Raw genomic sequence first — 26,789 nt, forward strand, 5'->3', positions numbered from 1 at the left:
AGGAAGGTGTGTCGTTAAAATTCTTGATCATATAATGACACAGTCGAGGGTTGGGGAGGAGGGGGTTTGTGGCAACCCTGTGTGAAAGAAAAAGGGAAGACAAATGTGTGGCAACCCTGTGTGAAAGAAAAAGGGAAGACAAATGTGTGGCAACCCTGTGTGAAAGAAAAAGGGAAGACAAATGTGTGGCAACCCTGTGTGAAAGAAAAAGGGAAGACAAATTGAGACGAAGGATTGGTATTTTGAGATGATTTGATATGGAAGGTTTGCCGGTGAGAGAAATGGTTCCAGTGAAGAGCTGATGGGTGATGATCTCGTAAGAAAGGAGACGCAAAAAAAAAAAAAAAATACCACGAACTGTCTCGCATCTATCGAAACCCAAATCATGTCGAGCCAAACTTTTTCCTTTTTTCTCTCTTTTTTTTTCTTCATTGCGAATCCCTATATCTGGCGTCTTATTTTCGTCTTGAAAGCCTGCTATTAACCGTTGCTAAATCCGCACCCGCTAAACGGTATTCAAATTAGTTGCAAGACTTGGAAGCCGTTCACCAAATTTGGCCCGAGGCGTAAAAGTATTAATTAGGAAGAAGAACCCCCTTTTAAAAAAGAAAACGAGGTAGCTACTCCATCCCTAAACCCTGGAGACGACCTCACCACATTTACATATTGTAGACACGGAAGTTGTGCTGGGAATAAATCTAATTCTTTTTTCTCTCATTTTTCTTGATGTAAGATGATGACATCATTGGGAATCTGATGTTCCTTTGACTTTCCTTAATGAAAAGTGTAAGAGGCAAGTGGACAGGACTCTGGAACTTCCCGTTCTCCAATTACTAATCATAGGGCGGTCGTGTGATATACGAAGAATTAGGTTTGCGTGCTTTCCTAACGGAGAAATTCATAGGTGTTAGGTGAGGTGTCCAATGTTTTTTTGTCTCTTTTTTTTTTTACAGGATAATAAGAGTTCTTATACGAGATCTTAACTTATCGGTCAGGTATTAAAAGTTATTAGAACTGTCACGAAGTACTCCATATCCTTATATATATATATATATATATATATATATATATATATATTTTTTTTTTTTTTTTTTTTTTTCCAAAAGAAGGAACAGAGAAGGGGGCCAAGTGAGGATAATCCCTCAAAGGCCCAGTCCTGTGTTCTTAACGCTACCTCGCTAATGCGGGAAATGGCAAATAGTATGAAAGAAAAAGAATATATATATATATATATATATATATATATATATATGACCTTATTGTACAGTTTCTGTATACTTTTTAGAGAATGGAGGAGAAGGTGGGGGGGGGGGGACTTTTAAATTGGGGAAAATTGGTGTCATTTACATAAGATTGGAGGCAAGCTCTTTTGTTACATTTTCTTGTGGACAGAACGTCTGTAGAAAAGCCACTTCCTCTCTCTCTCTCTCTCTCTCTCTCTCTCTCTCTCTCTCTCTCTCTCTCTCTCTCTCTCCCATCCTGACTTGCGGGCTTACACTCGCATCAGACTTCCTCCCCAAAGTATTATGAAATCGTATCATATGTGTGGTTTCCGTTCCTCCCGTCGTATAACCCCTCCTGGCTCGTATACCGTCTGTATATACTTCATGGTGTTCCCCTGTCGCCGTTTTCTTGCCGTCTTACACGACGTATGCCGAAGGGTGGAGTGGTGAGTTGGGGGGTAGGAGCCTTCTGATGTTCAGTCCTCCCTCCCTCCCTCCCATCTTTTGTAGAGTGGGTGGGTAGATAACCTCGTCGTAGACCATCAGGTCCTCTGGTATCTGGCTCTCCCATATACTCTCCTCCAGTAGATGACCTCGTCGTAGACCATCAGGTCCTCTGGTATCTGGCTCTCCCATATAGTATCTCTCCTGCAGTAGATGACCTCGTCGTAGACCATCAGGTCCTCTGGTATCTGGCTCTCCCATATACTCTCCTCCAGTAGATGACCTCGTCGTAGACCATCAGGTCCTCTGGGTTCTGGCTTTGTAATGCTGTGAGGTTTTCAGCCAACCCCAGACCCTAAGGCAAGGTTCGAACCCGGGACCCCGGATACAACAGAGTCGCGCAGGACTTAGCAACATTATGGAGCCAATTATAATAACAGCATCCTGCGAGTACTTGCCTCCCTGAGGGACACGGGACTACACACGTATATATAACCGATAATGATCACATTGCTGTGGGAATTAGTTGCCAAGTAAGTATAAGCGTCTCTGAAGCCGGTAGAAACGACTGGTAGAATTCTCAGTACCACCAGATCTTGGAGACGTCCTGTGGAATAAAGAATCCAGGTGACCACGGTTTCTGTTGGCGCGGTATAAGGGCAGACGAGGGTAAGGATGTCTCGCCACTGTTTCCAAAGCTCTCTCTCGGCTCCTTGATCGACGTCTCCATAGTTCTTGACTGTCGTATTACCGGAATAGGAAATATTCTTTAGACTATATGGGTAACACGTTACCGATCGTAAACAGCGACTAATTTCCAGTGAGGATGTTATGTTTTGGTTACCAGTGCGATACGTCGAAGCGCAATTACCTCCATGCGAAACTGGGTGAACAGATATACATAGTGTGGAGTCGTAGAAACTGTAGCCTAAATGATTACAAACACGAAATGTTATGATCGTAAACAATTTGTCTCGTGCCTTGATGAATAGTTTCCCTAACTGATATTCCCCCCCCCCCCCCCTCTCATAAAAACTGCACATTTCGTAAAATGAGGGTTTGGGTTGTAGGTTAAAGAGCAGAAATAAGTGTATATAATCGATCTTCAAAAGACGTGCGTATTCTTAACAAGTGCTTCACACAAAAGAGATGAGTTTGCCTGAATTTGGAATTAACGTATTTTTTTTTTTCTTTTTCATTCTTAGTTGTGCCCATCTTCTCATCGCCACTTTTATCCTGACAGACTGTGAACTCGTAGTGTAATACACACGTGAAACCAATAGAACTCACTTCATAACTTTGGTGTTTCATGTTGAACACATGACGTACCATCGTATGTGGTGAGGCGAGGGTTTGTGTACTGGCTATTCCGCTTGGCTTATCACAGTCCTCCTCTGTAATGAGCCTATGATACCAGCGAGCTTTGTCTTCACCATTTATTTCTTTGGCGTTTCGCACCGATGCCTTCATCATCAGCAGGTAGAAGGAGGATTATCTGGGTTGAAGAGTGGGTTGAATTAGTTATGAAAACAACACGGAACGCAGGTTGAAGCCTTGTATGACGCCAGGTACTATACAGTAAAATACATACGCGTCCGCCGGAATGTCTTTGCACTGTCCTGTTTCATCAGGAAGATTTAGAAGAATGTTTAAGTGTTTATATCCATATATCATGTCATCCTATGATAGCTTATCACTCAACTCCATTAAGCACGACGATACGACCCTTGGGTGCGATAAGCAAGCCACTGACCTGATCCCAAAGGTTGAGGTCAGTGGACAAGCTATCATAATACCTTGAGGATCGTACAATGTTGTGCTGAAGGAACATCGAATGTTCTCAAGAAGGTTACAGGTACCGAAGGTTTCCCTGGCTTAACTGATATACTCTAAAAGACTCCCTAGTGCCCAGTGTAGGTGCTTCGTCAGAAGTCGAACTTCGAATCATATGGACCAAGTGGTTTGCAGCCTCTCTGCCTCTGACGTGGTTTCTGTACCTGTAGATGGATGGCCATTCCTAACCAGTCTCTCAGCGGCTCTTTGGCATCACAGCCTTCATCATTGACTGGCGCCTCAGCTGTTGCACCGTCTTCGAGGCCATTCCTCCACACGAACTCTGAGCTTCCTTCTGTTGAGGGGTTCATGTTGCCAGTGTGGCCTTCATAGTGTTGGTGCCGCTGTTGATTGTACGTTGTTTGCTGCTACTCGGAGTCTTGTGCTGCTGGCGATACTGCTTCGCCTTTTGGGAGTTCCCTTACTGGTGCTGGTGACCCGTGGCTGCACGCACTCACGCCCTTGTTGACGCAGCTGTTCCCTCTACTTTTACTGCCGGTGGTTCAGGCGTCCCCAGCGGCGGTGGTGGTGGTGCTGCTGCGTCATGCATCTCTTGTTACTACGTAGCGTTTAATGGGTTATCCAAGGCTGTGCATGTCGTCATGGACAAGGTTGTACTCTCAGTATACTTTAGTATATCTGTGTATTGACGTATCTTTAGGAAGACATCTCTGAAAATCATGATCTTTGAAGAAAAAAATTCGGAAAATATGGGCCTTCAGTTAGCAAGCCTTCGTTTTTTTTTTTTTTTTTAAATCATCAAGTAATGGTAAAGACAGGAAAGACTCTAGGTTGGGTTAGGAATGACCCCTGGGAAATACTCCTGGAAAAGACAGGAAAGACTCCTGGGAAAGACAGGAAAGACTGCTGGGAAAGATAGCGAGAGACTACAGGGAAAGACAAGAAACACTCCTGGGAAAGATAGGAAAGACTTCTGAGAAATATAGGAAAGACTCCTGGGAAAGACAAGAAACTCTCCTGAGAAATAGAGGAAAGACTCCTGGGAAAGAGAGGAAAGACTCCTTACGGGGATTAGCATTAAGACCCGCTTCTTTTACCTCATGTCTGCAGGGAAGGGAAGGGAAAGGAGACGTCGGTATCGTTCGTGTTCCCGTGTGCCTGTCTGAGGAGGGCAGGCGTCTGCATTGCAGATGATGAATTGATAGATTTAATCATTCATCTTGGACCCCACGGAGCCTTGTACAACCCTGGTAACACCAGTGCTGCAGCTGCTGAGGTAGTAGTATGCAACATTGCATGTAACACCGCGTATTGAGCTGGGCGACCTAGGGTCAGGGTCACTTGTGAGCGGGTCAGCTTAGGTCCACACGCGTGGGCGGCGACCTAGGGGTCACACAGGTCTGTGCGTACGTGTGAGCAGGTCAGGTCCCGCGGGAAGGTACGCGATCTCCAGCAAGCTGGTTTAAAGCAGAAGATTAAGTAATGTATGGTTTTGAACTGCGTTAAGCAGTAGACTTTTGGTGTTTATGCATGAAGTGACTAATCCATGATTTTAGTCACGAGTTGGTTGATATTGGTTTTAGTGATGAGTTGATTAATTAGAGGTTTTTGGGAGTGGTGATTAATTAGAGGTTCTTAGGAGTGGGTTGATTAATTAGTGGTCTTAGCAAGGGGTTGATTAATCTGAGGTTTTAGCTGTGGGTTGGTTGATTAGAGGTCTTAGCAGTGGGTTGATTAATCTGAGGTTTTAACCATGAGTTAATTAACCTGAGGTTTTAACAGTGAGTTAACCTGGTTACAGTATGCCATTTGCGAGATGCGTCACCCGTGCTTCTGGATTATACGAGTTATAGATAGATTCGTCACCAGGTCTCCAGTCATGGATAGATATGTCACCAGAAGATGTGTTCTGTACAGTATATGTCACCAGGACTTTTGGAAGGAAGTAAGAGATGTAACACAGAGCGGAGCCTAACCATTTCAGAGATAGTTAAGCATATGGAAAAGAAGCATTGCGTTTATCAAGGACCTCCGTAGATCAAACCTTCATTTTGAATATATTTTTTATCGCATTTATCATTATTTTGCATATCTGACGATCGTCTGTCATCAGCACTTTCGTGTTCCCGGAAAACACGGTAGTTGACTTCGTATTTCAAGAGGAATTGTGTGAAAAATGCAGGATTTTCTTGAAAGATATTCGCTGACGATTCAACTTCTTAGTGCCATGTCGTGCGGAGCCCGAGTCTCGATGTAGAAGTTAGTCAAGTACTTTTAAGTGTGGCAAGGAATTCAGATCTTACGTTTGACTCGTCTGGTGTCGCTGTTGCTCGGGGTAGTAATATCGGTGCATTCCATTATGATTTTCCAGTCTTGTGCTGCTGTATGTTCCCCAGCTTCTGCTGCTGCTGCTGCTGCTGATGCTTCAGCTTTTCTTCTGCTAGCTGCTGCTGCACCTTGTTAGTGTAGCCCGTCTTGCCCTCCGTCTCATCGTTGTTGTTAAGAGTCATCTGTGTCGCTTTTGTCCATCATGCTGCTCCCGGCTTTGTGTCTCCTGCCACCGGCGCTTCTGCTGGTCTTGTGGCCCAGTTGCCACCGCTGGTCATCGACGACGACGCCGTCTTCGTCGTCGCTCCTGACGTCGTCGATGTCTCTCGCTTTCCCGCTGCACGTGTACTGCTGCTGCTGCTGCTGCCACAGGTCGTCCCTTCATGACCATGTTCGCCGTCTGTGTCATCACCACCACCGCCATTACTTCGGCTGCTCCTCCTGTCGCAGACTTGAGCGTGAGGGCCGCCGATCATGCTCTTATATTTCCCCACTTACCGTTGGACACAGTGCTCTTCGTGTCACTCCTCTGGCTCGCCTCCGTTGCACCTTCCGCTACTGCTACCGTCGCTTCTGCTACTGTTGGTGCTTTCGTCACTCTTTGCTGCTGGTTGGCCACTCTGTTCAAGTGTTCCTTACGTTCCTTGTTATGTGTTACTGCTCCTACTACCCGTCGCTTCTCTTAAGATTGGTGAGTTCCCTGCGTCACGGGTTACGTTTCGTATTAATCCTGCTGCTCTCGTTTATCTCCGTCCTTGCCACTGCGACAGCTCCCGAACGTGCAGTGCCTCCGACGGTGCTTACGTCTCACGTTGTTGTAGTGGCTGCAGCTGTCGTTAGTGAATCTGTGCTCCTCCATTTAGTTAGTTTCTGCAGTCATCGGAGCGCATCTCACTGTCAGCAGAGCTAGTTCGGTCTTCCCGTCTAGTGCTGCTACGGTTGCTGATAGCCCCGGACACTTGCCTTCTGTTGCTGATTCTACCGCGGTCCTCCGTACCTCCCTTATGCTGCCACTACCTCTCTGTCGATGCTGCAGACGTAGTCAGCATCGTCCCTACTCCTGAAGTAGCCATGTACGTCTCTCCTGCTTCACCTCCAACCATCGGCGTTGATCTCATCGATGCGCTGCAACGTTGAGATGCCGTAGCAATTGGCCGCCACTCTGACTGGTGTCTACACAGCTATTGTTGCGCTTGCCTCACTGCCTCTGTTCAAAGGCCCTAGTCCTGCGTCCTTCATGTTCGCTGCTTATGATGGTTTCTCCAGAAGTCTACGCAAGTCTGTAGCTATCGTCACTACTACTACCGGTAAGACCATTGATGCTACGATTTGTGACGTGCGGAGGCCTTCGCGACGTCTCGCTCATATTGCTACTAAAGTCGTCAGGTGATGCTCCCGCTGCTGCTGCTGCAGCCGTTAGCGTTGCTTCTGTTAGTGTGGAAACAGTGGTCATTGCTTCTGTTGCTGTTGAAGCCATGGGCTTTATTTCCGTTGCCGCCTGATCGTCAACTGAGTAAGATAACTCTTATGGTTTTGACTGATACGATCATTGGAGCAGTTTGTGTCCCCCGACTATGCTCGTCTATTCTGATGGAGTTTTAGAGTTCTTGTCGTACATTGCGCCTCTGCAGCACAGACAGCACGGCCTATGCTGCTGCTGCTTCTCCTCCACCTGGTGCTGCCGCTGGATCCCTGGTGTTCCCTCCTGCTCCTTTCGCCCGCTGCCCTTCTGTCGTTGCACCTCTTTACTGTCTTGACGGATGCAGGTTCGTGCGTGTAATTCCAATGTCTGGTTTCGTTTCTTTTGCTGCAGTCGACGTCACTGCTGCTGTGGCCGTTGGCAGCTTAAGGTTGGGCCGTTTTGATAACTGTTTCTTTCCTTCCACCTCGAAGCTTTGGAACTCTCTACCCCCCCTCTCATGTCTTTCCCAATAACTGTGGCTTGGTTACTTTTTAATAAGACAGGTTTTTTTCTATCTTCCAAAGCTCGTAAATACTTTCCCTTGTCTCTTCTTTTTCCCTTTCATTAACCTCTATATATTTCATTTAAGGCTTGGCCTTGTTGTGGCCTTTTGTCCGTGACTGGAGCCTCTTAAGGGTGAAAAAAAAAAACGGTACCACACACAACTGTAACCCCCTGTAAGGCACAAGTACAACAGTTATAGGCAACACAGCACAGTGCCACGACTGCTGTAGCGGAAACACAATCATAACCAGCGCTACTGTGGCACAACACCAGAACAACAAGACCAACTGTGTGGCAGCCCCATAGCATTACATCTGCTATGGCCACCGCTATAGCCACCACGGCTGAGCACCACTAGAACCATAGCTGCTGTAGCTCAGCAACACCACAGCTACAGCCTCTGTGGTTCAGTAGCGCCACCACAGTATCATAGCCTCTGTAGCGCAGCGCCACAGCCTCTGTGCTTCAGTAGCGCCACCACAGTATCATAGCCACTGTAGCTCAGCAACACCACAGCCACTGTGGCTCAGTTGCGCCACCACAGTATCATAGCCGCTGTAGCTCAGCAACACCACAGCCACAGCCACCACAGTACCATAGCCTCTGTAGCGCAGCGCCACAGCCATAGCCACAAACAACGCTGTACCACTCCATGCGTAACGCCGTATATTATTGTCCCGTGTGTCGACTCGAAGCCGGCGATCAGATTATAAAATACATAAATAGAAAATTAACATATGTGTTGATGTTCTTGTATGAGCAGGAAATGTGGACGCGAATGTGCCGTTTCCGGTTTCTGTGTGGGTGGCGGATTGATGATGGGTGGGTGCACGGCGTCACGCACGGCACGTGGTGCTTGTGGAGGGTTGCGTCACGTGACGGTTCGCGGTGAGGGCAGTGCCGCATAGTGGTTTATGTGGTGTTGAGTGACCTGGTTGGGGAGTTTATGTGGTGTTGCGTCACCTAGTGGAGGGGTTATGGGGTGTTACGTCACTTAGAGGAGGGTTTATGGGGTGTTACGTCACCTGGTAGAGGGTTTATGGGGTGTTGCGTCACCCAGTGGAGGAATTATGGGGTGTTGCGTCGCCTAGTGGATGATTTATGGGGTGTTGCGTCACCTGGTGGAGAGTTTATGTAGTCTTACGTCATGTGTTGTCGGATTTTTGTGGTGTTGCGTCATATTGTGTCGTGTCACTTTGTGGTGACGCACGTGGCGTCCGTCACTTTCTCTCCTCACGTCACGCCGCGTCTCGCGGCTGTGCTTTTAAGGGTCTTCTCACGTGGGGTTTCTTGGTCGACACGCCACGTGCACGTGGTGCACGGCTCACGTGGTGCACGGCTCACGTGGCAGGTCACAGCGAGGTCATCGGCGGTTGATGTTCAACTCCACGTACGAGGAGTACGAGGGGTGTCGCGTCACGGGGATGGCATGGCTCGAAGCGTCACGCCGCGCCACGTGAACGGTGCAGCGCAAGCGTCGCGTCACGTGATGGAGGCGCCACGGAGCGTCGCGTCACGTGATGCTCTTACGCGGCGTGTCACACGTCGGGGGACGGCTTACGTGACTCATTAGCCCCCCCAACCCCGTAAAAAAAAAAGGAAAAGAATTGGTCAGGTCTCGTGTCATGACGGCTTCGGCGACCCCAAGGTGTGTGTGTGTCTCGTCCTGATGGCTTATTTCCGTCGTCCGTCACGCGGGAGTGGCTCACTGGGAGTTCCTCATCGCGGCGTGAGTTCCCTACCGGAGACCTCAGTCTCCGTGCGGTGTATGGGTGTCCGCTGAGGGACCCACGCCCGAGGTAATAGAAACGATTGTGTGTGTCCAAATTTTTTTTAAAAGGCTCCAGAAGAGATGAGCTTTCTGTTAAGGAATCAATTTTGCCAAGAAATCATATATATATATATATATATATATATATATATATATATATATATATATATATATATATATATATATATATTATTTACTTTTGAGCTCTTGACTGATAAAGGTATTACCCTTTAATCAGATGAAGTCATTTTTCCCTTAGCTGTGCTGCTCATTGTGGCTCAGGTTTTGTTGATATACATTATTATTCCTGCAGCCCTAAAGAAGTGACAGGTTTCCAGCTCTCGTTCTGTATAGGAAGTAAGATTAATAGAATTAATGATGCGTTCGTCATTATGTTTTGGAGCGAAATGTGTTGTTCTTTCTCAGTTTTTTCAATCATTTCTTCTTCTTCTTCTTCTTCTTCTTCTTCTTCTTCTTCTTCTTCTTATCATCATCATCATCATCATCATCCTCATCATCATCATCATCTTCTTCTTCTTCTTCTTCTTTTCATCATCATCATCATCATCATCTTCTTTTTCTTCTTCTTCATCTTCTTCTTCTTCTTCTTTGCTCTTTTTGTCTTCCTGACTCACTGTATCTTGCCTCACCCGAGGTCGTATCACATCCTGGGCCTTGCCTCACCCTGTGTGTTTCTTGCATCACCCTGGATCCAGCTTACCTTACCCAAGGTGTTGCCTTATCATAGGTCTTGCCTCACCCTTGTCCCAGGCTTCACCCTGAATCTTTTGCAAAGACATGGCCCACACAAACCCCTTACTGTGACTCCCACACAATCGGTAACTCCAACATCCTCTTGATTGCTGTTGATGAGTCTTGGCAGAACGATACTGTGAGGCGTGTAATGGTGGGAGTCGCAGTGCATTCGCGCGCGATTGTTAGCCCCTCCATTTCAGATGCCTTAAGTAAGGCTTCTGGTGATTGAAAGTTGAGGGAATAGTGGGCGTCTGGATGTCTTACAGAGGAACTCAAAACAGCGACAGACCACTGGGGTGGGTCCCTTGCACGAATGTTCTTCTCACTGAACTGGCGTGGTGTATGATCTCACAAACTATTGACGTTCTGATTTGACTCTCTTTTTTTTGAACTTAATGGTTCGGAGTTGTGCTTGTTTTGCTTAATGGTTACAACACCCGATCGTGCGTAAAACTTTGCTGTTCCTTCCTGTCACTTCCCCGGCAGAACACAACTTACAACGCCGAATAGAACGATCTGATGTCCCTATTAAACTTAAGTCTTGGGGCCTTTTGGGTTTCCCTCTTCCCTTGCCACAGAGCGTGACTCTCTCTCTCTCTCTCTCTCTCTCTCTCTCTCTCTCTCTCTCTCTCTTCTCAGTTCTGGAAGCGCTATCAGCCGTATTGTAGAGAGAGAGAGAGAGAGAGAGAGAGAGAGAGAGAGAGAGAGAGAGAGAGAGAGAGAGAGAGAGAGAGAGCCAGCCTTCACCGTCCCCGCCTTGGTTGTATGTGTGTGTGTGTGTGTGTGTGTGTGGCAGCTTAAGCAGCCAGCACGGCGCCCCTGTAATTATTATGACTGTGCGGCAGCACATTCCCCGTGCTGCATTACACCCTGGCGTACACACACACACACACACACACACATACACACACACACACCTGCAGTAGCAGAACACCACACGCAGCGTTAGCAGCCTTTGAGAGGAGTCTTAGAGAAGCCCTCCGTTGGTAGTACGCGGCCCATTATGAAGGCGTCGGGCGAAGACAAGTTGGAAATTTTTAATGAGCGCGGCAAGTATGTCCTTCCTCAGTTGAGGTCCTGCCTCAAGGCTTTCATATAAGATTCACGTTTCGAGGACCTGCACGCATTGTGGGGACGACACCCCCCCTCTCCTCACCAGGACACCCCCTTAAAACATCCCCAGGGGTGATATTGAGGACATTCCTCACTTATTTGATAATGACTTTAAGAGCTCGCGAGTGTCGTCCTTGATCACACCAGACGGAAGTCATGAGTCCTGGAGGTGAAGGGGAGAGACCAAGTACCACCACGTCAAAAGCCTTGTCCCTGCACCCTCAAGCCTCCTCCACCAGCCACATTACCCACCCGTCTTCACCTCGCCTCACACACACAACCTCTTGTGGTTGTTATTTTTGCTGTTATTGTTACACAACCTCGTTGTTGTTGTTGTTATTATTATTATTATTATTATTATTATTATTATTATTATTATTGTTGTTGTTATTGTTATTGTTATTATTATTATTGTTATTGTTATTATTATTATTATTATTATTATTATTATTATTATTATTATTATTATTATTATTATTATTATTATTATTATCCACTTTTATAAACAGCCTCGAAGGGACGCAAGGATCTGTTGCTGTTTGAATTCCTTTTTATTATTATCTTCATTATTATTATAATCGTTATCATCATTATTATTATTATTATTATTATTATTATTATTATTATTATTATTATTATTAATTATTATTTCTCATTGAGCTGCTATTCTTCCTTGGGTTTGCTACCCACAAAAATGCATCGCTTGTGTTTGTTTTGTGTAAGGGGTAACATTCACTCTGATTTATTAAAATACCATATATATATATATATATATATATATATATATATATATATATATATATATATATATATATATATATATATATATATTTGTGTGTGTATTCCTCTCTATTTGTTTTAGTTTGTTCAAATCGATTAGCTGGCACTGAGCGTTCGTGGGGGTGAGGACATTAGCTGAATAAAATCGGCAGTTGTCCCCACCAAAGGATAATTACTGTCACACACACACACACACACACACACACACACACACACACACACACACACACACACACACACACACCAGAGGGACGTGCTGGCAGGAAATTGTGGCAGCGTTCCACATGAACTCGAATTTCCTGTTGGAACTGATGAGACGAGATACCAACACTTACGCGTCCATGGGGCTGCCGGTGAGTGTTGGTCGCCCGGGCCCGATCCCTTGCAGTAGCAGCGGCAGGAGCCTGGCGAGCTGCCTGACGGAGGGGGTGTAGGATTCGACACCCGTCGTTGTGGTCGCCGAGTTCAGTGCAGTCTCTTGAATACGAAGGTCGTTTGTCGTTGTCTGCGTCAGGGACGGAGTGCTACAGACGATGGCCTTAGGGAGGGGAAAAAAAAAAGACCTTTGTCCAAGTCTGTTTTGTTGATCAGGTCTGTCGTTCGACACACTTGTGGTGCGTGTCGTCCTTTGAACATGTTCAAAAGTCCGTCGTAGACGCACTGGTTGTGCGTGTCGTCCTTTGAACATGCTCAAAAGTCCGTCGTAGACACACTGGTGGTGCGTGTCGTCCTTTGAACATGCTCAAAAGTCCGTCATACAGACACTGGTGGTGCGTGTCGTCCTTTGAACATGTTAAAAAGTACGTCATAGACACACTGGTGGTGCGTGTCGTCCTTTGAACATGTTCAAAGTCCGTCATAGACACACTGGTGGTGCGTGTCGTCCTTTGAACATGTTAAAAAGTACGTCATAGACACACTGGTGGTGCGTGTCGTCCTTTGAACATGTTCAGAAGTCCGTCGTAGACACACTGGTGGTGCGTGTCGTCCTTTGAACATCACGTGGAGGAATTGATCGCCTCGTATCACCCTCTGTTCGACCGCGATGAATGCCATCTCGGCCCATGGCGCTCACTCAAGATGGTCTGTCATGAACACCAGTTTGGTTTATGCAGTGAAGCCTGTTTGACTTTAATTCTCGACAACACCAGTTTGGTCCAGTTTAACTGTCGATAACACCAGTTTGGCTCGCGGTGTTTCTCTCAAGCGAACTGTTACGGACCCTAGTTCATCTTAAGTTTCAGTTAAATTCCTACGACCACAATTTAGCATGTAATGTCTGTGTCAGTTGACGAATACCAGTTGAGCTTATGATATCTACTTGTCTCTGGACAACTTGTATGTCCACCAGTTTAACTTACAGTGTCTAAGTCTAAGGGATGAAACTTTATATATACAGCTTCCTGTATATATAATTTGATTAAACTTTCATGACACCTGACGTTTAAAATTCTGTTTAGATATTTTTTCTCCTTTTGTAGGAATGAAACTTTTATGTTCTTAGTTTAATTTTTTTTTGTAGGAATGAAACGTTATTTATTCATATTTATATTTTTTGTAGGAATGAAGCGTTTTATATTCTTCGTTTGGATTTTTTTTTTTTTTTTGTAGGAATGACACGTTTTCTATTCTTAGTTTAGATATTTTTGCAGGAATGAAACGTTTTATCTCCTTTTATATTTTTTGTAGGAATGAAACGTTTTGTATTCTTCGTTTATATTAATTATTTTGTAGGGATGAAACGTTTTATTTTCATACTTTAGATTTTTTCGTAGGAATGAAGCGTCTTTTATTCTTCGTTTATATTTTTTGTAGGAATGAAGCGTTTTATATTCTTCGTTAAGATTTTTTTGTAGGGATGAAACGTTTTATATCCTTAGTTTAGATTCTTTTGTAGGAATGAAACATTGTTTATTCTTCGTTTATATTTTTTGTAGGAATGAAACGTTTTATATTCTTCGTTTATATTATTTTGTAGGGATGAAACGTTTTATATTCTTACTTTAGATTTTTTCGTAGGAATGAAACGTTTTATGTTCTTAGTTTAGATTATTTTCGTAGGAATGAAACGTTTTATATTCTTAGTTTAGATTTTTTTCGTAGGAATGAAACGTTTTATATTCTTAGTTTAGATTTTTTCGTAGGAATGAAACGTCTTATATTCTTCGTTTAGATCATTTTCTCTTCATTTGTAGGACGCCAAACATCGAGGGAGGAGAAATGCAACTCCAGGTTACGGAACGGTCCGTGTTGAACCGTGTGTGAATTCCCAGCATGTGGTACTTCAACGTCACGTGATGTCTTTTGGGATTCCTCACGTGGTACTTTGAGGTACAGAGCCACGTGGTACCCTGGAATAGCCACGTGGTACCTGGGGGGGGGGGGGCTGGCTGTATCCTCTCACTGTACCCTCCAGACTGCAGTCGTATGTACCGTAACCGTCGAAGTAGACTGTAGCCAAGCGGTGCGGTCTCGCGGTACGTTGGATTACCGCTTCGCCGTACCGTAGACTTGCCACGTGGTACGCCCCCGAGTCACCGCCATATTGTACCATGGATTAGCCACGTGGTACCCTTCAAATACCGTCATATTGAGCCACATGCTGACGACAGTGTACCGTAAAGTACCGCAGGATGTCACCCCGTGACTAACCACGTTGTACCGTGGGCCGGTGACGTATACTGTACCGTGGACCACGTTGCACCGTGAGCTACCGCCATAGACCAGCCACGTGTCCTTTGAACCAACGCCATGTCGTACCATTGGGCCAAACCACGTGGTACAACACCACCTCGCACCCTCTGCCTGCGCCAACCACGTGGTGTATGGAGACCACCTTGCCTCGTTACCCCCCGCCGAATCACCAGGGTCGTTCGCGGCACCGGTGTCACGAGGCAGCCCCCGGGGAACGTGTGTGAACGTGGAACAAAGGCAGATCACCAGCCTAGGGAAGGGGGAAGGGAGGAGAGAGAGACAGAAAGGGGGGGTCGGTCTCCTGAACCCGTTGCCGGAGTAACTTCAGGAGAGGTGAGAACACGTGTGATTAGCCCTGATGGAGGTTTTGTTCGGTCGGTTTCGAAACCAGTTATGTGTACTTTAGGGGGATGGAAGGGGTGAGGGGGTCGTCGGGTCTCGAAACGCGCATGCGCGTATCTTAGAATCTCTCTCTCTCTCTCTCTCTCTCTCTCTCTCTCTCTCTCTCTCTCTCTCTCTCTCTCTCTCTGACATGCCGTGGAGTCCTCCACGAATTGGAGTAATGTCAATCATGGCGCCTCGGGAGCCCCTCCCAAGAGCCCCTCATCTTCCGCGTTCCTCATATTTGGACTCGCCATATACATCTAGGCTTGACCAGACGTGATGACATTCCTTCGCCCGAAAACGCTCCAGTTTTTCCAGAAACCGCACCTGAAAAAATGGGATGATAGTAATGTATATATATATTTTTGGATCCAGGATTCGGAAGACGGTCGGTCGCAAATGTAACAACACCGTCTTAAGGCCACCGTTCGCGTAATGACCTCAGCCACGTTAGAACTCGAAGCCTTCTTGTGTCGTAGTAAAAAGACGTCATCCGAAGCGTTGCGTTGCAGAGGCCATTTTTAGCCAATGAGCAACACCATGTGATCATCCAAACGGTGCACGTCACAGCTGCTGGTGCCAGGTAACCCCTTTTCCCATCTTATGACTACTGTATTAACGGTTCGGTAGGCACATCCTCCGTCCGTAGCGCGCTACAGGAATGAAAAGAAGATGATCTGCTTTGTATTATTTTAGATACGACAGACCGAAGTCGACCATCGTGTTGATGATAATGCGTGCGTCCCGCTCCTTACACTCGGCACATCGCTAGAGGACAGGGGCTCGAGAGCTGCTTCGATCGTGTTCTTGTGAAACTTTCATGAGTCCTCCATACCCTGAACCAGTTCTCTCTAACCCTTCACCCATCTCCCTGATGCAGACGAACACCATCCCTCCAGCCACTTTGCTCTACCCCCTCCTCCTCCTCCTCTCTCTCTCTCTCTCCTCCCCTGAGACCTGCCAAGCAAACCCCACCCCGACTCATACCAGCAGATAGAAAACGGATAAAGAGAGAAATGGTAATGAGATCAGTAAGATATATACGTTTTGTCCTTTTGATCTTTTCGCAAGATCGATGGAGGATCATGGCGAGTATTTTTTGCATCCTGGTGTTAAGTCTATCGGTGTCATAGAGATGGGGTAAGATGTTTGTTTTGCAGAATAAACCACGAAAGATTAGTAAGTCTCGCCTCGACCACGATTTTTCTAAGATGAGAAGATTGTAGACCTATGTGTTCGTAAGACGAACCCGAAGTTGGAAAATCATATTGTTAAGATTTTACCTCAGGGGACTGAGCCGAAGTTAGTGTAGAATGAAGCCAAATATTGTAAAGTGAAATGTATAGAAAATGGCTTGCTTGGTGTGGCTACAAGGTTGCTCGCGGTCTTGGGCGTTTTTTTTTTTTTTTTTTTTTTTTTTTTAAGTAGGGTGAAGGAGGGATGGGTGTGTTCGGTCATTGTTTAACCATTTCAGCACGACTTGTGTGACCTTGAGAATAGCGGCGCGACCAGGAGCCACGACCCGCGCGACCTTGAGCATACGACTGCACACCTTGAGAACGATGGTACGATCCTTGTGCATGACGGGACGACCTTGATGGCGACGTAACAGAGCCATCGAGGACGACTGTGCTGCCTTGAGAACGACAGTACGACCCTTGAGCCCGACTGGTGCAACTTTGAGAATAGCAGTGCAGCCCTTGAGGACAACGGGAAGACTTCGAGGATGACGATGCGGCCCTCAATTGACCACGACCCTTGAGCGGTGATCCGTGATCGGTCATAAGGCGTTCGTTCATCCGGATCAAACCACGATTTTTCCTGTACTCCTAAGAACTGGCAGTTTGTACCCCCCGCGGCCACACACGCTTCTCGACAAGCCGCTACATCGCATGATTACGGTGTGGTCTTCGGCAGCTCGGTGGGATGGGGGGGTTGACCTAACGTTATGTTGTCTGTTTCTTTCCTTGCACCGCGGAGCTTTAGAACTCTCTACCTTCTCACGTCGCCCTTAACAACTATGACTTTGGAGGCACTCTGTGTTTCCTCCAAAAAAACTATAGATTGCTTTTCACTCCGCCCCTTTTTTAATTCGGCCTCTCTCTCTCTCTCTCTCTCTCTCTCTCTCTCTCTCTCTCTCTCTCTCTCTCTCTCTCTCTCTCTCTCTCTCTCTCTCTCTCTCTCTCCTTAGCCTTCCTTGCGTCGCCTGCGTAGCGCATGGCAGATGCTTTAGGATCGCTTTTCCCCCGCACACGTCCGTCTGTCTTCGGTATTCGTCCGTACCCTATTGTAGTGAAGATGCGAATGGCCTGGCCATTAGGATCTTGCCAGACGCATCAGACACTTATTATATACAAGTTGTTTCCCCAGACACCCGAGGGATTTGAATGGCATAAGACATGTAATGACTCCACTCTGGACTTGACCGAGTTATGCCACCTGCACAAGGAGTTTTATCCTGGAACTTCTTCATCTCGACCCATCACTTGACGTACATTCCGCTGGAAATTGCGCCCTTGGCCACAGAACTTAATGCCGATCGTTTCCGTCTCTTTTTCTTCCGTGCAGTATCTCTACCCATTCTTAGTGTCACTCCCAACAGCTGGAGACACAGGTGATCCGTGGAAGAGCCGCCTTGTATATATTTTTTTATATTCAAGATTTGACCTCGATAAGGACTTTTGAACAGGAAGGAAGCCTTCGACGTAGAATAAGAAGGATACACACACACACACACACACACACATATATATATATATATATATATATATATATATATATATATATATATATATATATATATATATATATGATGTATGTATATATATGCATATATGTGTATTGTCTTGCTTTGAATGATGCGAATCTTCGAAAACCAGTCTGCCAGACCAGCACCACCGCCACCAACCCACCTCACCTTCGCATTCATGATACACGCCAACATCTACACTCTCCAGGAACACAAGCCAGTGCACACACACACACACACACACACACACACACACACACACACACACACACACACACACACACACACACACACACACACACCTCACCGCCGCCGTTACAGAAAAGAGAGATAGATAAAAAAGAAAAAGAGATACGTGAATCTATTCGTCTCTGGAGATAATTATTACCATCTCGACGCCGTGATAAAAGAGAGGGTGTGTGTCGGCCCGTAATCCAGCACATGGATTGGGATCTTTGGCCACCGTAAATCCAGCCCTGCGCGAGTGATGATCGCTGGTGTAACAACACCTCCACCACCATCATCATCATCTCTGTAACGGATGTAACCAGCCTTGCGCGCGTCTCCCCCCGTAACGCCACTGCTATCCTTGTACGCATACCAGGTACGGATACCGCAGAGGGTAATCGTTGTAACTCATTCTGTCACACGTTTGTGTAACGCAGGTTGTTAGTCTGTCTAACCAAGATGTGGCTCATCGTTGTCATATTCGTGTGCACAGAACCATCATCATTGTGACACCAGCTGTTGAGTTTACTCACTCCTTAGCGACGTTAAGAAACGCAAATAAAACGGCGTACTACGCAATTTATGATTAACTTGTACAGACCATAACAACCAAGTTAGGCTTGATTAACTTGTACAGACCTCAACAACCAAGTTAAGGCCTGATTAGCTTGTACAGACCCTAACAACCAAGTTAGGGCCTGATTAAGTTGTACAGACCCTAACAACCAAGTTAGGGCCTGATTAAGTTGTACAGACCCTAACAACCAAGTTGGGGCCTGATTAACTTGAACAGACCCTAACAACCAAGTTAGGGCCTGATTAACTTGAACAGACCCTAACAACCAAGTTAGGGCCTGATTAAGTTGTACAGACCCTAACAACCAAGTTGGGGCCTGATTAACTTGAACAGACCCTAACAACCAAGTTAGGGCCTGATTAAGTTGTACAGACCCTAACAACCAAGTTAGACCTGATTAACTTGTACAGACCCTAACAACCAAATTAGACCTGATTAACTTGTACAGATCCTAACGATGGTTAATGCCTTGACCAAAGGTGTGAGAGTTGCGTCTGGGACTGGCATGCCTAATATTGGACGCAACTTTCTTTATGTAATTGTGCTGATAAGAACCATTTATCGTCCGGGCTTTCGTGTCGCCCACGGCGAGAAGACGAGGGTGGAACACGTTCGTGTGTGGAGTGAGGCGGTGGAGGACAAGGTGGATGAAGATAGAACGTGTATGCGTATGTGTGTGTGTGTGTGTGTGTGTGTGTGTAACGTAAGGGAGGAATACATCAATGGACTACAGGGGTGGAGGGCTTAAATGGACTACACCGATCCTGTACGTCCGTGGGACCGGAGGAGTGGAACACGTGGGTGGTACAGAAGGACGGAACGTTCGAGGTACGAAAACAACGGAACGTTGTGACGGTGGTACGAAATAATGGAACGTTGTGACGGTGGTACGAAATAATGGAACGTTGTGACGGTGGTACGAAATAATGGAACGTTGTGACGGTGGTACGAAATAATGGAACGTTGTGACGGTGGTACGAAATAATGGAACGTTGTGACGGTGGTACGAAATAATGGAACGTGCGGGTGGTGCACCGCAATGGAACAGGAGGATGGTACAGAGGAACAGACTGCATGGGTTTGATGCATTTGCATGGAACAGGTGGGTGGTGCGAGAGAGAGAAACACGTGGGTAAAGAACCCGTGAGGGACTTCGACAGTGGCGTGTGAGGGTGTGGAACACTTGGGCAAGAATTATAGAAGTTGAACTGGAGGTGTGGATGGCCAATGGTTGAACTTGGGGCTTGGAACTTGCGGGTGGAAGAGGAGATTGGTAGAACACAAGAGTAGAAAACTGTGGATCTAGGGTAAGACACGTAGATGTTGCAGAAGAGTGGAGTACGTTGGTGGAATTTGTGGATGAAAACGTTGGTGGAACATGTGGATGAAAACGTTAGGAACGTGGATGAAAACGTTGGTGGAACATGTGGATAATCACGGTGGAACATTTGGATGAAAACGCTGGTGGAACATGTGGATGACCAGTGGAACATTTGGATGAAAACGTTGGCGGAACATGTGGAAGAAACATGTGGAACATTGACGTAGAACATGAGAGTCGGATGTGTTCACAGAGCTATGAGAGGATCACGTGGAGGGAACACGTACTTGAAGAACAAGGGTGGAGGGAGACGTCGTTTGAACGCAGGGGGTGGAACGCGACGATAAAACACCAGGGTGGAACATATGTGGAATGGCTGGGTTGTACACCAGTGTTGAGTATATGTTCTTAATTGTGAAAAAAAAGTGGTTGTGAACGCAGAAAAGAAGCATGTGGATGAAACGCAAGGGTGAAGGATGACTGTAGAACTCCAAAGTGGAACGACGTCATTTGAAACGAAAACGTTTTTTGAGATACGGTGGAGCAATGAAGCAGGGAAGTAGAGTTAAAACTATAACTGATAAGAGATAATGGTTGAACTCGCTGACGAGGGTGAAACGCATAGTAGAGCTCGTGGACACCGGTGGAACGCATGGTGGATGTCATAGAAGAGGGTGGAGCGCATAGTAGAATTCGTAGACAAGGGTGGAACACATGGTGGAAGTCATAGACGAGGCTGGAACGCACCGTAGAACTCGTATACAAGGGCGGAACAACAAAGGCTGGAACGTATGGTGGTGGAAGTCGTAGACGACGGTAGAACGCATGGTAGTGCTCGCAGACAAGGTCGGAACCCCTGGTGGAGTTTGAGGTTAAGTCACTGAGGCGGAACTTGGTGATGGCTGATGGAGGGAGGCCCCGTTCGATTGAGAATGTCATAACGACCACGACCGGATCGTTCGGTCGTGGCCTTTGACTTGACCCTTGAGCGACGAGTCAAAGGTCACGCTCTCTCTCAAAGGTCGTACCGTCTTGCTCAAGGTTGTAAGCGTCGTAATGTCGTACTTGAGGGGTCGTAACGCCATGCCCAAGGGGTCGTATCGCCGTAATGACGGGTCGTAATGTCGTGCTGGAGGGTCGTAACGTTGTGATGATGACGGGCGGCCTTCTCTGTCCTAGGGGGGGGGGGGGGGGGGGTAATCATGGAGGGGAGCGGAACACGTGGGTGGAACGCATGTCTCCTGAAACGTAACACCTGAGGTTTACCGTTTGTGTTGCCTGAGCCACGTTCCGAGGCATGTGTTCCATGTTCCGTTACGTGTGTTGCCCGATGCATGTTATCTGTTCTGGTCCTTGTGTTGCCTGAGCCACGTTATCTCATCGTGTTCTCTATGTTTGCCTGATTTGTGTTATCTAACCATGTTCCCTGGTACACGTTGCCCAAGTAGCGTTACCCTAGTCATGTTGACGGAGTCATGTTGGCGTAGACATGTTGGCGTTAGTCATGTTGCGTTAGTCATGTTACCCGACACACGTTGCCTGACTTACGTTGCTCTCGAGTCCTGTTACGTAAGTCACGTTGCCCGATTCATGTTACCTGAGACTCGTTCTCTTAGCCATGTTGTCATAGTCATGTTGCCCGACGCATGATTTATTTTTCTTTTTTTTTTTTTCTTCATTTCATTTTGCTATGGTCTTTTTACCCGACACGCTACGCCTGATCGCATATCACACAGCGCATGATACCTGAGACAGCCCACGAGATGATGTGCTGTGGAGGCTTGATGAGTACAAAAGACACTAGATTGAAACGCGAACCGGAAAGACTTAGTTTGAAAAAAAAAAAAATGATAACTATTGTCATATGGATGTAAAGCTAAACTGTTTACCGAGAATTATGAGATGATTCACCGTATTTCAGCTTATAATTGAGCCAGTACGGTATGCTATCTTTTCAAGCTTTGCAGAAGTTACTGAAAAAAAAAGAAAGAATGATAGCGGAAATCTAGGCCGTGGCGGTAGCGAAGAAGCAGTATTGGTTACTTGAACATTGGAAGCCAAAAGAGAGAGAGAGAGAGCGAAAAAAAATATCTGGACTTCTGCGAGTTTTCCCCGCTGAACTACTGCAAATACCACGCAAACGCGGAGTGTTGAAATGTAGTGATGGGTGGATGAGAGTGGGGCTGGACGGAGCAGGTACAGAGATACTCCTAACATTGGCAGCTGTAGGCGAATGGTCAGGCCAGGTCAACTGGGCCACATTGTTAGGCACCAACACACTCTCTCTCTCCCCACCTCGCTGCCTCATGTACGATGATTGTTTATATTACGGCAAACTCGTAGGATTACGGCTGCGTAAAGTTATTTATCAGATTACCGATGAGATATTACGTGCCGTCACGAAATCCGTAGCGAATTATGCCATATACAACGGGAAAAACGTAAATAAATCGGAGAATGCACGAATGCACTAGTATGCACGTAAGAGAGTTTGGGCTAAGGCGCAGGCAGCGAGGCCAGAGGGCGGGCAGTACGAACAAAACAGGCGTCCGGTGCGGAGGGGGACGAGCACGTCCCTGGCTCGCGCGCTTTTTGACTGACATCACACCAGTTTTATTTGTTTGTGTCCTTGTTTGGAACTGTCTGTTTTGCACCCTTTAAAGTCCCTTGTGGTTGTTTGTGAGTTTGCGACTCATTAGCAAGGTTGTGCATAGTGAGTTTTACTTTGGTTTATCATATTTCTGGACATACATGGAATAACACTACATACACGAAGCTGGAAACCCATGCACAAGGTAAGACCATACTTTATGCAAGTATTTTGTCTACTTCATATGGCTAGGCTGAGAACACACACAGAGACACACAGACAACACATATAACGAACGGCAGACGCGTGTGTAACTTGTGACTTTCCGTTACGGAATAGAAAACGCCAGGTTTTGAAAGTTGTAACCGAAACTCTACATTTGGAGGGAGTGTAAGTTGTTTACTGCTTGGCGTGCTTCACCTCCCGCCAGCCGCGTGATCCCCACAGCCCCGCGTGCTGGGCCCCCTTAGTAAAAGTGGTGAGTTTGACTCGAAGCGAATTCGTATTTCGTGTGAGAGAGAGATATAGTGTAACGGTCGTCAGTATACTATCTCTGTCGCTCGTTGCCAACGACTGGTATGCGAAGACCGAAACCACCATTTGCAGTCGTTAACAACTTTGCCCAGAGCACCGTTATTACCCTCCACGAAACTCCTGTTGCCACCACCCCATAACTCTGCCAACATTGCCACCAACGAGGTAATGGCCAACCACCACCAGCACTCCCAACTGCTGAACTACCATCGTAACAATCAGTCATCAGTTGTCTCCAAGTCCAACAGTACTACGTCTCAAAGACTTTTTCGTATGTTGAGTTCAGAGCTGAGTTCAAAGTAGATCTTGAACATTGCCAAAAAATTACTCAAAGTGTTTTGTAGAGTGGGATTGTAACTTTGAAAAATGTTAAGAAATATGGTTGGAAAAAAAAAAAAAGTAAAAAGTAATTTCGAGAAACAAGAATTTCTAAGTCCAAATATGTCGTACTTAAAAGGACTGTGGTGACAGTGTGTGTGTAAAGTGAATATTATAAGGTATAACTTCACATACAGAAAAACGACGAAGAAAAAAAAAATTGATGTGAGAATAGTCGTCGAGTGCAAATGGTCAAGGTAAACTTTATAGGCTAAGTCAGTGAAATGTTAAGTAGAATTTTTCGCTCCCAGAACTGTTGAAATTACTGAAGACCTTATCCTGCACTTCTCACTTGTAAAAAAAGAAAGAAAGAAAAAAAAATGTGTTAGAACATACGAGTCGTGAGTGTGTGGCTCGGTCAAGACCATAGAACATTCTCAGAACTTAACTTTTCCAGGTTCGTGATTCTCGTTAACTGTGAAAAAAAAAAATGAAGAAATGCTTTACCTCTCGTGTGTTGGGTCATGTTTTTCGAAAGCTTCATCCGACCTAACATTATACGTTTGTCATTCTCATTCTCTGTTACGATTTGAAAGTAAAGAAGGCCTATATATCAGTGTTTATCATTTCGTTAACACTAATTACGATTGCGTACGATGAATCGTCACATTTTGTCGTCCATGTCTCATGCATAGTGTAACAAGTTAAATCTGTTTCTCTGGCTCGCATCAGAAGTGCTGCATTGTATGTAATATATATATATATTTTTTTTTTTGTCTCGTGGTGTCAACGATTATATACCAACGTTAAAGACACAGTGGTAGTGAGTAATGGGTTCAGGTGTGACATACCCACGCTCTAAGTCACATTTCTGACCCGTTGTAATGGACTATGGCGAGTGCTACTCACGCGATACGACAGTAAAGCTAACCTAATTACATTTGCTGATTACCCCTCTCTAGTATTTTGCCAGCCGCGGTAGACGAACGCAAAGTCCAGTTGGGGTTCTGCAAGCGGCAAGCACCGAAAGACATGAGGCCATATGTTAAACTTCAGCGAAGTTCGTATTAAAGTGTGGCGTTTATGATAGAACCCCAGTAGCAGTTTTCAAAGAAAGTTTCGAAGGAAATGGAGAAAGATGGTGAGGAGGGATTTTCATGGTCCTGTGGGTTCAAGAGGGAGCGAAGCAACAGTCGACACTCGGCTCAAAGTCCATCGTGTCTGTTGTTGTAACCAGGCCAAACCGGTTTCTGTCGTGTGGTTGTGGTTGTGGAAGTTAAAAAGAGTGAATCCACAACTCATTCCGTCGTAACAGCCACCGTGAAATGAGAGCAGTAGACTAGAGAGAGAGAGAAAAAAAAATACTAAGTGAACCCAGTTTATCGTAAGGTTAAAAAAGAAAAAAAGTTTGCTCGAGGAAGAATTAAGTTTTCATTATAAGTTATTGCAGTTCAGGAGTGTCGCGAGACGAGTATGAACGCATCTCATTATCACCATTGCAGCTGTCGTAATGTACGTGAGAAACCACCCCCCCCCAGAAAAAGTGAACTGAAGTTGTGTGAGAAAAATATAAGTTTACATTGCTGCGAGGATGAAAAAGTTCTGTATCCAGACTCTTTAAAGTAACTAAACCACCAGAGTGAAGCAGTACCATTGAATGACATGTCTCAAAAGTTTGATATCTTAGTGGTGGAGTTGGAAAAAATCTCCGGAGGTGGAGGAAACTGGGAGCCACACGTGTGATTCGTTGTGAGTGGTCTAGAAGTTTAAGGGGGTGGAAACACGCAAGAGTTTATGGGACTCTTTTAAACCTAGTAGCCTCAGTGTCCACAGCAGAACTCTGCTACCGTACGCTACTTTCCCTGAGGTGATCGGGAGGACGGAGTTACTTTTGAACTTTAGGGAGCAGTGGGAAGAGAAGTTGTCAGGCCCACCCCCCCGCGTGGAATCATTGCTGGGTAACCTGTGTGAGGGTCGGGGAACAACTGGAAACAAGCTCTGACACCAACCACTCTGGCCAGCGTAACCTTAAAGTTGATGCGTTCACCCGTGCTTCTCGCCTTCTGCACGGAGGCGTAGGTCAGCGTATTTTGCCTATCTCTGCCTTCCTCTGCTCATAAGGTGGACGCTGCCTATCAGAAACCACCCATCAGATCCTGGAATTTAAAGGCCCTGGTGGTGCCAACGCGAATTTCGTTGAGGGAGCGAAATATTCGTTAAGTTTTCGCGGCGTCGCGTTGCCGGTGAGGGGGGGCCCGTGCGCGCGACGCTCCCGGCTGGTGGGCGGTCGTGGGCGGGGTTTTGTGGGCGGTGGGAGGGGCTGGCTACTGGCTGATAGGAGGAAGGGGGGGGGGGTCATGTTGGTTTATTAGAGTAATTAATCGTTAAAGGTGATAGGGGAGCTGTTGCCCTAGAATCCCGTAATTAAGTGTATGGGTGCGGTTAGCAAGACTTAGAGAGAGTGAGGATTGAAAGCCTCGTCGGTTCTACCATGATATGGAGAGGCTTTTTAAAATGATTTTTCCCCCCCGTCCCGTGCATCATGATGGTGCTGGGATTTGACCTTCCGTCTCGCAGAACTTTGCTCCCCTTCGTGAATTTGAGACAAAAAAAAAAAAAAAAATATGGAGTTGAGAAAGTGTGTTCAGATTACAGAAAAGATGATGTTGAGAAAGTGTGTTCTGATATCATTGTGCTGTGATGGAATTACTTTTTCCCTCCAAGTTTTTTTTTTTTTTCTGAAGCCGTCTTGTCTGTTCCTGTGATTTTAAAGATGTCCCTGAAGTTCCCCTTAGATTAAAGGCCTTGCTCAATTTTCAGTCTATAACTCCAGTAAATCCAAGTTCATGTTGGTAGAATTCAGTGTCGAGATTGCGAGATGGGTTAGCGAATATTAGTAATATCTCTGGGTGTGAGGTTTTGACCGGGTTGGTATCATACACACAGACACACACTGAGGACGCTGTGAGCCATGACAGTACACTAGGGTTAAAAAGAAGTCGTGTTGTGGAAGATATTCAAGAGAAGATGCCCTCACGAGTGTCAGCCTCCCATTTCCGTTTCGTACCACTAGCGTGTAGGTAATCACACACACACACACACACACACACACACAACTTATGGAGAAGCCCCTAGAGAAATGCAGTGCAACAGGAGAGGTGGGTTTAATGGAATGAGATGCGAGGAGGGGTGGCAATTCCTCAGCCTACCGGCACTAGA

The 26,789-nt window shown here is 46.1% G+C and overlaps 1 protein-coding gene across 2 annotated transcripts in view; it reads left to right on the top strand.

Annotated features, from left to right (window-relative positions):
- Tet (Ten-Eleven Translocation (TET) family protein) overlaps positions 1 to 26,789 on the top strand; it is a 443,099-nt gene that overhangs the window by 105,456 nt on the left and 310,854 nt on the right. Inside the window, exon 1 of one of the 2 annotated variants that reach the window (XM_071683244.1) lies at positions 22,654 to 22,923. The exons of the other annotated variant lie outside the window; for it this stretch is intronic. The gene's annotated coding sequence lies outside the window, so the exon portion shown is untranslated. Of the gene's footprint in view, positions 1 to 22,653; positions 22,924 to 26,789 lie in introns of those variants that run through there. 2 annotated transcript variants of the gene reach the window in all.

The sequence above is a fragment of the Panulirus ornatus genome, chromosome 36, assembly GCF_036320965.1.
Source record: "Panulirus ornatus isolate Po-2019 chromosome 36, ASM3632096v1, whole genome shotgun sequence".
NCBI lineage: Eukaryota > Metazoa > Arthropoda > Malacostraca > Decapoda > Palinuridae > Panulirus > Panulirus ornatus.